Source organism: Phyllostomus hastatus, unplaced genomic scaffold (assembly GCF_019186645.2).
Source record: "Phyllostomus hastatus isolate PE091 unplaced genomic scaffold, TTU_PhHast_1.1 phas_contig_1, whole genome shotgun sequence".
Classification (NCBI taxonomy): Eukaryota; Metazoa; Chordata; class Mammalia; order Chiroptera; family Phyllostomidae; genus Phyllostomus; species Phyllostomus hastatus.
Window position 1 is genome coordinate 44,240,631 of NW_025333498.1, and position 11,515 is coordinate 44,252,145.

The 11,515-nt window shown below is 36.5% G+C and overlaps 1 protein-coding gene across 3 annotated transcripts in view; it reads right to left on the bottom strand.

The window, feature by feature from the left end:
• The window catches only part of ARHGAP15 (Rho GTPase activating protein 15), a 619,068-nt gene extending 612,285 nt beyond the window's left edge, over nucleotides 1-6,783 (bottom strand). Inside the window, exon 1 of one of the 3 annotated variants that reach the window (XM_045838525.1) lies at nucleotides 6,652-6,783. The gene's annotated coding sequence lies outside the window, so the exon portion shown is untranslated. The remainder of the gene's footprint in view (nucleotides 1-6,651) is intronic. The other 2 variants (XM_045838438.1, XM_045838608.1) reach the window with 2 other exon arrangements.
• Between the last annotated feature and the right edge of the window lie 4,732 nt (nucleotides 6,784-11,515).

The window sequence follows — 11,515 nt, forward strand, 5'->3', positions numbered from 1 at the left end:
TATCATTCTAGTGCTGAGGTTTGGTGTTGAGATATAAATAGTATTTAAACTCATGGCACTAAATAAAATCATCTAGGAATACACTTAGAAGACAAGAGCTGAGACTGGAAAGGTAGAAATCTGAAGATTTAAGTCCAGGACATTCCAACATTCGAGGGTTGGGTGATGAGAAAGAGTGAGCAAAGGAAACAGAGGAGGAGCATCCAGTGGATTTGGAGAAAACCGGTGAAAATGAACTCACAAGTCGAAAGAAAAGAGAGGTTCAAGAGGGAAGGAGTGTTTGCTTGCATTAAATGTAACTCAGATAATGGATAATCTGAAGATGTATAAATAGCCATTGGATTTGGGAGAACAAAACCACTGGAACTCCAACATAGCATGTTCTATACTTGTTCTATGGCATTATATTTGTACATATAAATTTATATTTAAATTCGTGTGTTTGTGAAACTAAAAGGTTTTTACCGGCTAAATAGTTTATTGATTTGTTTTGTCTCCAGTAATTCCTGGCACAACACAGTGTATTTAGCTGCTCAAAATTATTTACAGAATTGAATTGAATTGGGTTGATGCCACTCAAAAGAGAAAAATCAATTTAAAAAGCCACAACTCTATTGTGTGTTATTGACAAGACCAGTATTTTAAAATAAGATATTCTGCCTCTTCTTTGGCATGTTATAAGTACTCTCTGTCATCAGATGAACTTTCCTACTATGTCTGAGAAGATAGAAACCACGAAGCATGTATCCCCTCACTTCCTCTCCTCACTTCATTTTATCCATATTCTATTCATCAACACATACACTCATTCAAGCGCTCTCTTCATTCTGTTTCAGGTCAATTTATCTACTTGAGCTAGTGATTTCTAGCCCATTTGTCTTCTTTATCCTCTGAGACCTTGTTGTATTTCTAAATATTTTTCTTTGCTTTTTTAAAATTTCTATTCCTTTCCTCCTCCACTTCCTTTCAGCATTCATATTTCATTCCATATTTTAGTGACTGCCTATTTCAAGCTTTATAAAAAGTGTATTTTATGTATGCTAGTCCCAATTCCTTACTTCCTGTAACATTTTATCCTAAAGCTTGAACTCCACTAATGCTTTTGATTCTTCATTACACAGTTGTGAAAAGATACATTCTTTTATCAAGAATGACATATACAACTTTAATCTTTTAAAACAAGCTCAACCTCAATCATCATAACAGAAATATCAAATAAAATGATACTGAGATACACTTTTCCACAGATGGGAAAAACCTTGAAAGGACAACTACACAATGTGTTGGAAAGCCATTGAGCTCCCCACAGCATTCTCAGGGTCTGCTGGCAGAAGTTCAGCAGGTTACAACTGATATGAAGCCTAGTTTGACAATAACCATCGAAATTATTTTATCTCTTAGTTTTTAAATAAATCATATTTCTGAGAATTCATTCCATAGATATATTTTCAAATGTTCACAGTTACATGAAGACATTCATTGTGTTAGCAAAAAATTGAAAACACCTGTGACACTTTTAATAAGAGACTGATGGAATGATACCTCCACACAGTGGAATACTGTGCAGCTGTAAAAATATAAGAGAATTAGACAGTTTCTTATCTTTAGTATGAAAATTTCTCCAGTGTTTTGTTAAATGAAAAAAGCAAAGCATGTATAGTATGCTACCTTCAATATATAATAAAAGAAGATATGTATAACACAAGTATGTGTACACAGGAAAGGTAAAGGGTTAAAAAATGTGCTTGTCTGTTACATTAAGGTGAGGTTGAATGGATATATAAAAATAAGAATGTGAGAAAATTTTTTCTCTAAAAGTCTTATATTTAGTTTTTATTTTGATTTTGAATGACTTCAATCTATTACTTATTCTCACATTAAAAACAAGCAAAACATTATAGAAATGACTTTCATAAAATGAAAAAAAAATGCCATGGCCTGTGTAAGAACTTAAAGCTCCCTGAGGAGTTGAGCTTACCGAATACCTCCCTCCACAGATTGCAACTGTTTCTATAAGCCACCCTGAAGCATTTGTCACAATGAAGCATATGGAAGAAGCAACAAAATCCTGATGCTAGACAACTCACTGAGAAAGAAAATGTGAATATTCAAATAGGCATTTTCCCTGCTCAACAACCCTGTTATCCCTAGTTACAGTCTGTTCAGCTGGTTCACTCTATTCGGATCTCAAACTCTCTTTCTGTTCTTACCTTCTACCACCATACTTCTACCTAACAAAATGAGACAATCCACTCTTCCTTGACAATTTTCTGATATTCCTCCATGCTTTTGTGTCTTGACACATTCCCTTCATGTCACTTGGAAAGTTTCTTATCTCCCCAGTCCTCACTTTGTCTGAAAACTACTCCAAAGGTTTTCTCCAAGGCAATCCTGATTTTTCTGATAGGATATGATCAAATGATGCAACACCTGCAAAATTCTCTAGTTTATTGCATGTACAGAAATGTTAGATGAATTTCTCTTAACCCTAATAGAGTATTTCTGGTATCTTTTTATCATATATAGCACATTTTATTTGTGTTACAATTATTAATATAACAGTGATACTAGATCATAAGCTTTTAGAAGACACTGTGGGGAGGTGGTTCATACATGGAGCAGCTCGTTAAAAATATTTTGATTTCTATTTAATTGAATCACTTGTGCCATTCAAACCTACTTTTAAACTGCTACTATATTTCTTTCTTATTATAGAATTTGGACAATTTGAGTGATGATTTTTAAAAAATTTTTTTAAAGATTTTATTATTCATTTTTAGAGAGAGAAGGAAGGGAGAGAGAGAGAGAGAGAGAGAGAGAGAGAGAGAGAGAGAGAGAGAGAGAGAGAGAAACATCAGTGTGCGGTTGCTGGGGGCCATGGCCTGCAACCCAGGCATGTGTCCTGACTGGGAATCGAACCTGCGATGGTTTGGTTCGCAGCCCACGCTCAATCCACTGAGCTACGCCAGACAGGGCGAGTAAGTGATGATTTTAAATGAGACTATATGTGGCTATTATGTAGAGTTCTGTGGCTTTCTCCTATAAATAAAGTCACCTTTCTTCTGGGGAAAACATTTTAGTTTCTGCAAGGTGGGGGCTCCTCTTTTCTGCTAAGAGTCCATGTGTTGCAAGGGCAGGTGGTTCCTTAGGACAAGAGTGGGCCTGTGACCTAGACCTGATCACTCAGGGAATCTACTGGAATCAATGATGGCTCAGCTATGGTCACACGACACAATTCAGTCCAATCAGATCTCAATTTGAGACCTTTTATGTGACAAAGGGAAAATACTCTTTTGCAACAGAGATTGCTGAAAGGCTCAGATGTAAAGCTAAAGCTTTCTTGTCAATTTAGTGTGAGTTTCTGCCAGAAACTGCATTAGCACAGTGAAAAATGAGCTAAAGAATAAAGAAAATAAAACCTTATAACCACATGTGAACATTTAGATTCACCCATGCCTGACTCTGCTTTCCTTGGATTTTCAGTTGTATAAATCATTGCATATCTCTATTGCCTAGGCTAATTTTAACTCATTTTTTATATTTTGTAATTAATAGTCAACTACAAATTGGAATTGAGAATATTTATAAGTACATTTTAAAGTATTGTTATATAAAATTATTTTGCAGAGCAAAAAAAAATGTCTCTATGTTTCTGTTACTCAAGGAGTTAAATTTAGGATAGTAAATTATTTTTTAAATAATTTTTTATCATTGTATTTTTTCCATTACCATGTATCCTTCTTGTATCCTCTCTTCCAACTCCACCTGCCCCCCCAGAAATCACCACACTGTTGTCCGTGTCCATGAGTCTTTTTTTGTTTTTGCTCAATCCCTGTGTCTCCTAACCCCTGACCCCCAGAGCTGTCAGCTTGCTCTCTACCTATGAGCCTGTCTATATTTTGCTTGTTAATTTAGTTTGTTCATTAAATTTCACATATGAGTAAAATCATATGGTTTTTGTCATTCTCTGACTGGCTTATTTCACTTAGCATATTTTCCAGGTTCATCTATTTTTTTCAAACATATAAAGCAATTGATTATGTTAAATATTTTCTAAGGTTGTGGAAATACCAAAAGTGTCTGAAGATATAATGCTAGTAATTTTCATCTACTATGAGAAATGTGAATATCTCTTCAGGAATATCTTAGAGCAATGGACACATCTCTTTGATGATCCCTTTCTACAAGATGGTGTCAGAATTCTAGGCTTAAATACCAAAAGCAGAGCCAACGAGTTAATAAAATGCATTTTTCATCATAAAATATACCTCTCTATTTGCCTCACTTGAGACTGATGCCCTCAACATTTGTCTGTTCTTATGGATCTTGTCTGCTGAGAGACCTTAGTAAAATTTTACTCAGAGGAATAGGGGAGGCCTGGTTGAAAAGTTAAGAGACACAAAATTCTGTGTCCCTCTCCTGTGAGTCTGGGCTCTTTGTGTCAGATGCTCTAAATACTGAGAAATAGGATGCACAAGTTTTAAGGACAATGGGAGTGAGATGGAAGGAGAAACCAGGGTCTATCCTTCTAGGTCCCAAGGTTGGAGCACTTAAAATTAGGGATAGAGTAGGTCACTCCAGAACAGAACAATAAAAAAGAAGAGGAGGAATATCAATGAAAACATGTTTCCTTTCTTAATATTGCTGATTGCTGGCCCCAAGTGGAAAAGCATGATATTCTTTTAATAAATCAGCTTTGAAATAACTCTCCAAATGAGATCCTCTGCACCGTTTTTGTTTCACCAAAGTTTGTTTCTTATTTATTCATTTACAAGGTATAAAGGTATGTCAACCTACACCAACTCATTTGGAATTGCTTTTTAAGATTTGGTCTGTACATTCAAGAGAGAATGAATGCATTACTGTTTTTCCAAGCAATTCTGAGCACAGTTTCCTTTACGTGTCTATAAGCCTCACTTGTTGTTCTTTATAAATCCATATTAATATATGTTTAATTAAGTCTTAAGTTTACATGTACTCCATACAATGTTTTTATGTTAATTTAACTGTTTCTGTAAGAAACAATTGTTTTACAGAGAATTTGGCTTTTAAAATATTACATACTTTAAAAAACTATACTAAACTTTTTTTTCAGTACCAAATGCTTATGTGGATATTCATTTTTTCTAATGTGTGAGTACTGCATATGCTTATTCATGTGATGCTCTTTTATAATAAAATGCAATAAAGTAATAACATATCAATGCAAACTATCTGAATTACACAGCTTCGGTAGATACAGAGGTTCAGAACCACAATATTGAAGACAGATTTAAATAGTGTTTTCCATTGTGAGGTAATGCAACAAATTAAAAAGCTAATCAGTATATGAAAGCAAATACACATTACCAGAATTTTCTTACACTGTAACAATAAAGAATGTATTGAACACCAGGACTTAATCTCTATTTTTATGATCATTTTAAGTTAACAAGTAGCTAGCTTCAGTATTGACAACTGAAGAGGCCTTAAAATGGAGACCATTAGTATGCCTAAAAATTTCCTGCTAAATTGACTATATCAAAATACATTTACAAGTGTCTTTCAAAAGAAGACAGTAAAAGAAAAGAAAATTGTTTCCAATTATCAACCCTGTAACCATTTTTAATTACACAAAAAATTGGTGTTGTGGGGGCCATCACTTCCCCCATCCAGCAGCACAATAAAAATAATATTAGGGAAGAGTGGATCATATCTTGAGCTTTTATTAAAATTCTTTCAAAAATCTACAGTCAGATTTATTTTATGTATTTGTTTCTGTGATTAGCAATCCTTTTATATTTTCTGTACATATGTTACTGCACACAAATGTATAAAAGCTAGAAATCAATATTAAAAAAGTTATTGTCACTTTATGATTAAGAAAACCTTTTCATTTCTAGAGTTTTTATTTTGGAAAATCTCAAGTATGGAAAATTATATAATTACATAAATAACAGAACTATTTCTCTAATTTGCCTCTTTTCCCAGAAGTAACCTCCCATGAGGCCAGCTGTGACTTCTGTTTTAAACACACAATTTTGCACATGAAATAAAACTTGCCCTTGTTCCACTTTAGATCTTAAGTAAAATCTAGAAAAAAATGTATTTAAATATCATGATAGACAGCTTTATTTTGCATTTTAAATGTTCTTGTGTTTTAATAGCTATTTAATAGCCTACAGTACACCCTTTCAAGGGTTTCCAGTGCTAAATTTAATACCACACCTTGCGATGGGTATCTTTCTCATTGCAATCCAGATGTTATTTCTTATTGTTAGAAAATACCTTTTTTACCTTTTGTTCTCTGATCTCAAATAGTACATATTTCTATAAAACAATCAGTTAAAGATGCAAATTTTCACATGTTCTCTAGTAGTTATTTCTAAAAGTACCTTTCAAACTAAAACTAAACCTTACTTTGTCTTTAATATTTTAATGTAACATTTGAGCAAATTGTCCTAGTATAATATATCAGTAAAGAAGTTGAGAATTGACAGCTGCAAATATGAATATTTTTTCCTACACCAGAGGAAACAAACTGATGTTTCAATCACAGGTGAAAACATTACATTTTTATAGAATTATTTGTAAGCCAACACCAAAGTTTAGGATAATCTGTTAAGTGTTTTCAAGTTTAAATTTCATGTTCGATATAAAGTTAAAACTCACCTTTTCTCTGTGATACTGGTTATTGAAACTGCCATCAACTTCTAACTGTTAATGACTCTTTCAACAAAAACGGAAAACAGTGAAGTCACATGTCATAAGAGTGGGCCTATGCTGGATGCTGCTTAATTTCAGTACTGAAGAAAAAAAAAGAAAAGGAGGGGTTGGGTGTGAGCTCAAAAACTTTTAAATAAAACCACTTCCTGCGTAGCTACGGTTAACCACACACATCACATCATTACTTGATTTGATGAAATTGCCTTGTATAATCACCAATATTGCTATTTTTCAATGAGATTTTCAATTTGCAGACAATACACATTTCTATAGGTATGATCAATTTTGATTTAATGGGGGAAATATGTGGTTAAAAATTTAGTAGGGGGAGGAGCAGCCTGCTAAGCACTGAGGAAACTTCCTCTTTCTTTGCCTTCTAGCAAGGGCGTAAAACCTAAGTCTCTACTACCCTCAGTTGGCCCAAACATGTTCACATGCTGTCAGGAGGCTCTGCCCATTGACTTGGGAAGCCAAGAAGCCACCTCCAATTCACAAACGTGGTGTTTCTGTCTCATGCATGATGGACCCACAAAGAGGTACCCCAGTTAGTAAGTTCTTGTGGTCTTGGACAGGTAGCATTAGAACTTCAGAGAACATAACCTAGGGCCATGCTGCCATCTGGAGGTAAGGAAGGTACCCATCCAGCACATGTGGTTCTGTGTGGTTCTGGCTATGGCTCTCACATTGGTGTGTCCTCTCTGGCAGTTTCCTAAGCAGTCTGAAATCTTCTGAAGAGCTTTTGGTCTAACTGAATGATTCTTTGTGTCGCCTGACTTAAGAAGAAAAATAAAATAAAGGATCCAAAGGGCATCATTTTTGACACGCTGTTATTTGCCCATCTGTGTCAAATTCAACCAATTCAAGATATATCTTTTATTTTTTGGAGGGGGTCTCAACAATAATTATAGGCTATGCATGTTCACTGAACCACGGAGTTCAAGAAATAAGCTCTTGGATGTCCAGTCTTTGCTGGGTTTTATGAGATTTGCGAGATATTCACAAAAGCAAAAGCTTCCCATCCAAATATATGAGAACATTAAATCACAATCTTTTGTCACACAAACCAATTACATTAGAATCTGTATAATAGCTTGTAGTGGCTTGAAATCTTTGGCACACATAAAGATAATCTTTAAAAATATATTTGGTACATAAGGCCCAAGTTAAGGATGGTATGTCCTTACTGGTTAATCTAATTTCCCTAGGACTCTCCTTCCTGAAATCATATTGACCCTAGAACTCACTGCCAATTGTCATTCCAGAACGTGCCTCTTTAAAAAGTTTTATTTTGTTTTATTTAATTTTTCCAATGATATCTATCCCCCCATACTTTCTCCCACCTCCACCCCTCCTTGCCATCCCATCCTATTGTCTGTGTTCATGCGTTCTTTTTCTTTTCTTCTCTTTTTGCTCAGTCTCTCCCTTCAACACCCCACTCAGAGTTGTTAGCTCTCTCTGAGTCTGTCTCTGTTTTGCTTGTTAGTTCAGTTTGTTCATTAGATTCCATATATGAGTGAAATCATATGGTACTTGTTTTTCTCTGACTGGATTACTTCATTTAACACAATGCTCCCTAGGACCACCCATGCTGTTGCAAAGGGTAAAGCTGACCTCTTTTTTATGGCTGAGTAGAATTCTATTGTATAAATGTATCACCACTTGTTTCACTCATCTATGAATGGGTACTTGGGATGCTCCCAAATAATGGCTATTGTAAATAATGCTTCAAAGAACATCTGAGTGAATTAGTGTTTTGGATTTGTTTGGAGAAAATTTTAGAAATGGAATCACTAGGTAATAAGGCAGTTCCATTTTTAATTTTTTGAGGTATCTCCCTACTGCTTTCCACAGTGGTGGTGTAACAGGGTGCATGCCAGGGGTGGACAAATATGGATTTGTAATGGGGTGCAGAACTCAGGATGTCCAGGAAATATTAGTGCGTATATATATATATATATATATATATATATATATATATATATATGATGTCCTCACCCCCACAAGTCTGAGCTGGGGTATGGGACATATGGAGCAGGGCCACTGAGTACTATTTTGTATAGCAACAGCTTTGCAGCTAATCTCTGGCATGATCATTTAACATATCTTTAACTGGTTTCATGGATATGTTAAATAGCTGTGGCTATGCTTTGAATCAGGGGAATGGAAGTCACTTCCATCCAAGATGTAACTAGGAGGCAACTCCCCCTAGTTACAGCACCTGTGTGAGAGCTGGGAGATGATTGGCTCCATGCCATGGGGCCACACCTGCCTGGACTTACTATGGCAGCCCAGTAAAACTGGATGAATACAGGAATGCTGACAGGTGTAACTGATTGTGGGAGGAGTTGGAAATGGTGCAGCAGAGGAAGATTGGTGCTGGTATTTAAACCCGGAACAGCAACCATGCCTATGTTGGGACCACTCAGCTTTGGTGGGAGTCAGGACCATCTGGCTTTGGGGTGCTCCCTTTTGCCACATGGCTTGGGAAGCAGGAGAGATTTTTCCTGGAAGAAAAGGGGTGAAAGGACTCTTGCTGGTGGGCCATGAGAAGGTGCCACATGGTTTTGGATTAACTGGAGATCATGGCGGCAGCACAGCTGATGGTGCCAGGAACCTGAATCATGGACTTCTACTTCTTTTCCTGAGATACAGTACCCCAGACTGGGAAGAGGGAAGGACTGTGTGTGTCTGTGGTATTCTAAAGGACTTTAGTATTTTAATGAAGACATTAAGTCATTACTCTAAGTCCGTATAACTTTTAAATAATTCCTTTCTTTATCACCAATATCTGGCATTGAGAGACATCTTTCCCCTGGTGGCCAGCAAGGTGAACCTAGTATGGGGTGGGGGAGGATCCCCAGAGCAAAAGGGGGGTCCTTTAGGTAATGGTATATTGTTCACCCTCCCTCCCTGGGTCTGTTCTGTACAAGCTGCACCAGTCTGCATTCCCACCAACAGAGCATGAGAGTTCCCCTTTCTCCGCATCCTCATCAACACTGATTGTTGATTTATTGATGATAGCCATTCTGACAGGTGTGAGGTGATATCTCATTGCAGTTTTAATTTGCATTTCTCTGATGATTAGTGACATTGAGCATCTTTTCATATGTCCATTGGCCTCCTTGGAGAAGTGTTCATTTAGATCCTTTGTCCATTTTTCAATTGTATTTTTTGTAAAAGACTTACAAAACTCAACACCAAAAAAATCCAATTAAAAATGGGGTGTACTCAATGCTTCTCTAACACCAAGAAGAAAGTGGACAGACCAGGATATTTAAAGTGAGAAAATCAGAATTCAGTTTTTAATTCTGACACTGGTATTTATTTAACTTTGACCAAGTCACTTAATTTCTCTTAGATTCAGATTATTTAACCATATTAATGGAACATACAAATAAAAAATCTCTATTTTAGAAAAATATTATTGATTCACAAATTTGGGAGTTTCCTGATGAAAATCTGAAACTGGCCTCCATGAGCAGAGGGCAAGGAGAGATAGGAGAGAGACAGGTCATATCCAGGTTGGTAGGTGGTGGTTTTTAATAAGCAAGAAAAGTTACATACTTGCCCTGGCTGGCATAGCTCAGTGGATTGAGTGCGGGCTGCTAACCAAAGTGTTGCAGATTCATTTCCCAGCCAGGATACGTGCCTGGGTTGCAGGCCATAACCCCCAGCAACCGTACATTGATGTTTCTCTCTCTCTCTCTCTATCTCCTTCCGTTCCTTCTCTAAAAATAAATAAATAAAATCTTAAAAAAAAGAAAAAAAAAGAAAAGTTACATATTCAAGCAACCAAAAGATAAGTCCATCTCTGCACCCACATGCTAGAATCTTAAACATTTATATACAGGCCTTATCTAGGGTTCAGTCCTACATGTTGTCCATGTGGTCGCAATAACACATTGCTCTCTCAAGGCTGCTTCCTTGAAAGTACTCCCACTGTGGCTACAGTGGGCAGAATGGTACATTCCAAGATAGCACAGGGTGTGAGGAATTTCTGATTGCCCAGGTCCAGCTTTTGGGTCAAACAGTGGGCATGACTGCTTAATGATGACTGGCTGTTAAGACTTAAATGCCCCCCTTTTGTAATGTGCCTGAGCAGCCACTACACCCTGGGTTTTATTAGCATGGAGGTTAATTGTTTGATGGCTATCTGGCTACACTGGAGGCAGATACTACAGCAAAAAATATGGGCACATGCAAGAGAAACATAGATTAAGATAATGATTTTTAAAATAAGTGGGGTTTTTTTTTAACAGAGAGCCCCATAATGTGAATGAACCATTGATATATTAAATCTCTTAGACTGGATAGCAAATTGCTCAGTACATTCACTTGAGTTTTTATGTGATTTAATAAAGACAATGCATTAGCAGACTCATCAAGTATGAATACATAACATTCTGTTTGGATAATGTCACAGGTATCTCCTTGTGGAGCAGTAATAATGTCCAAGCTCAATTTATTTTGGAGGACAGCATTTCTCATAGAGACATTTTAGTGTTCAGTAAGCCCAGGCTTTGTCAGTTATCATTTAAGGTTCATTGGGTGAATTTAGTAAGACTTTATATGTGCTATACCATCCTCTAGGACAAGGATGGAATGAATATGGTGGCCAAATGAACGTACCAGTGGAAAACAGAATATGCCCATCTAACTTAAAGGTGAGGAAGGTTGGCAATTCTTGTTACCTTGGGGCAGATTCTCCTGTGTCCAGGGAAAACCCAGGATGTAGTGGCCCAATCATCCCCGTGGAAGTCACAGACAACTATTTGTGTCACACAACCATTGGGTTCCATTTGAGGCTACC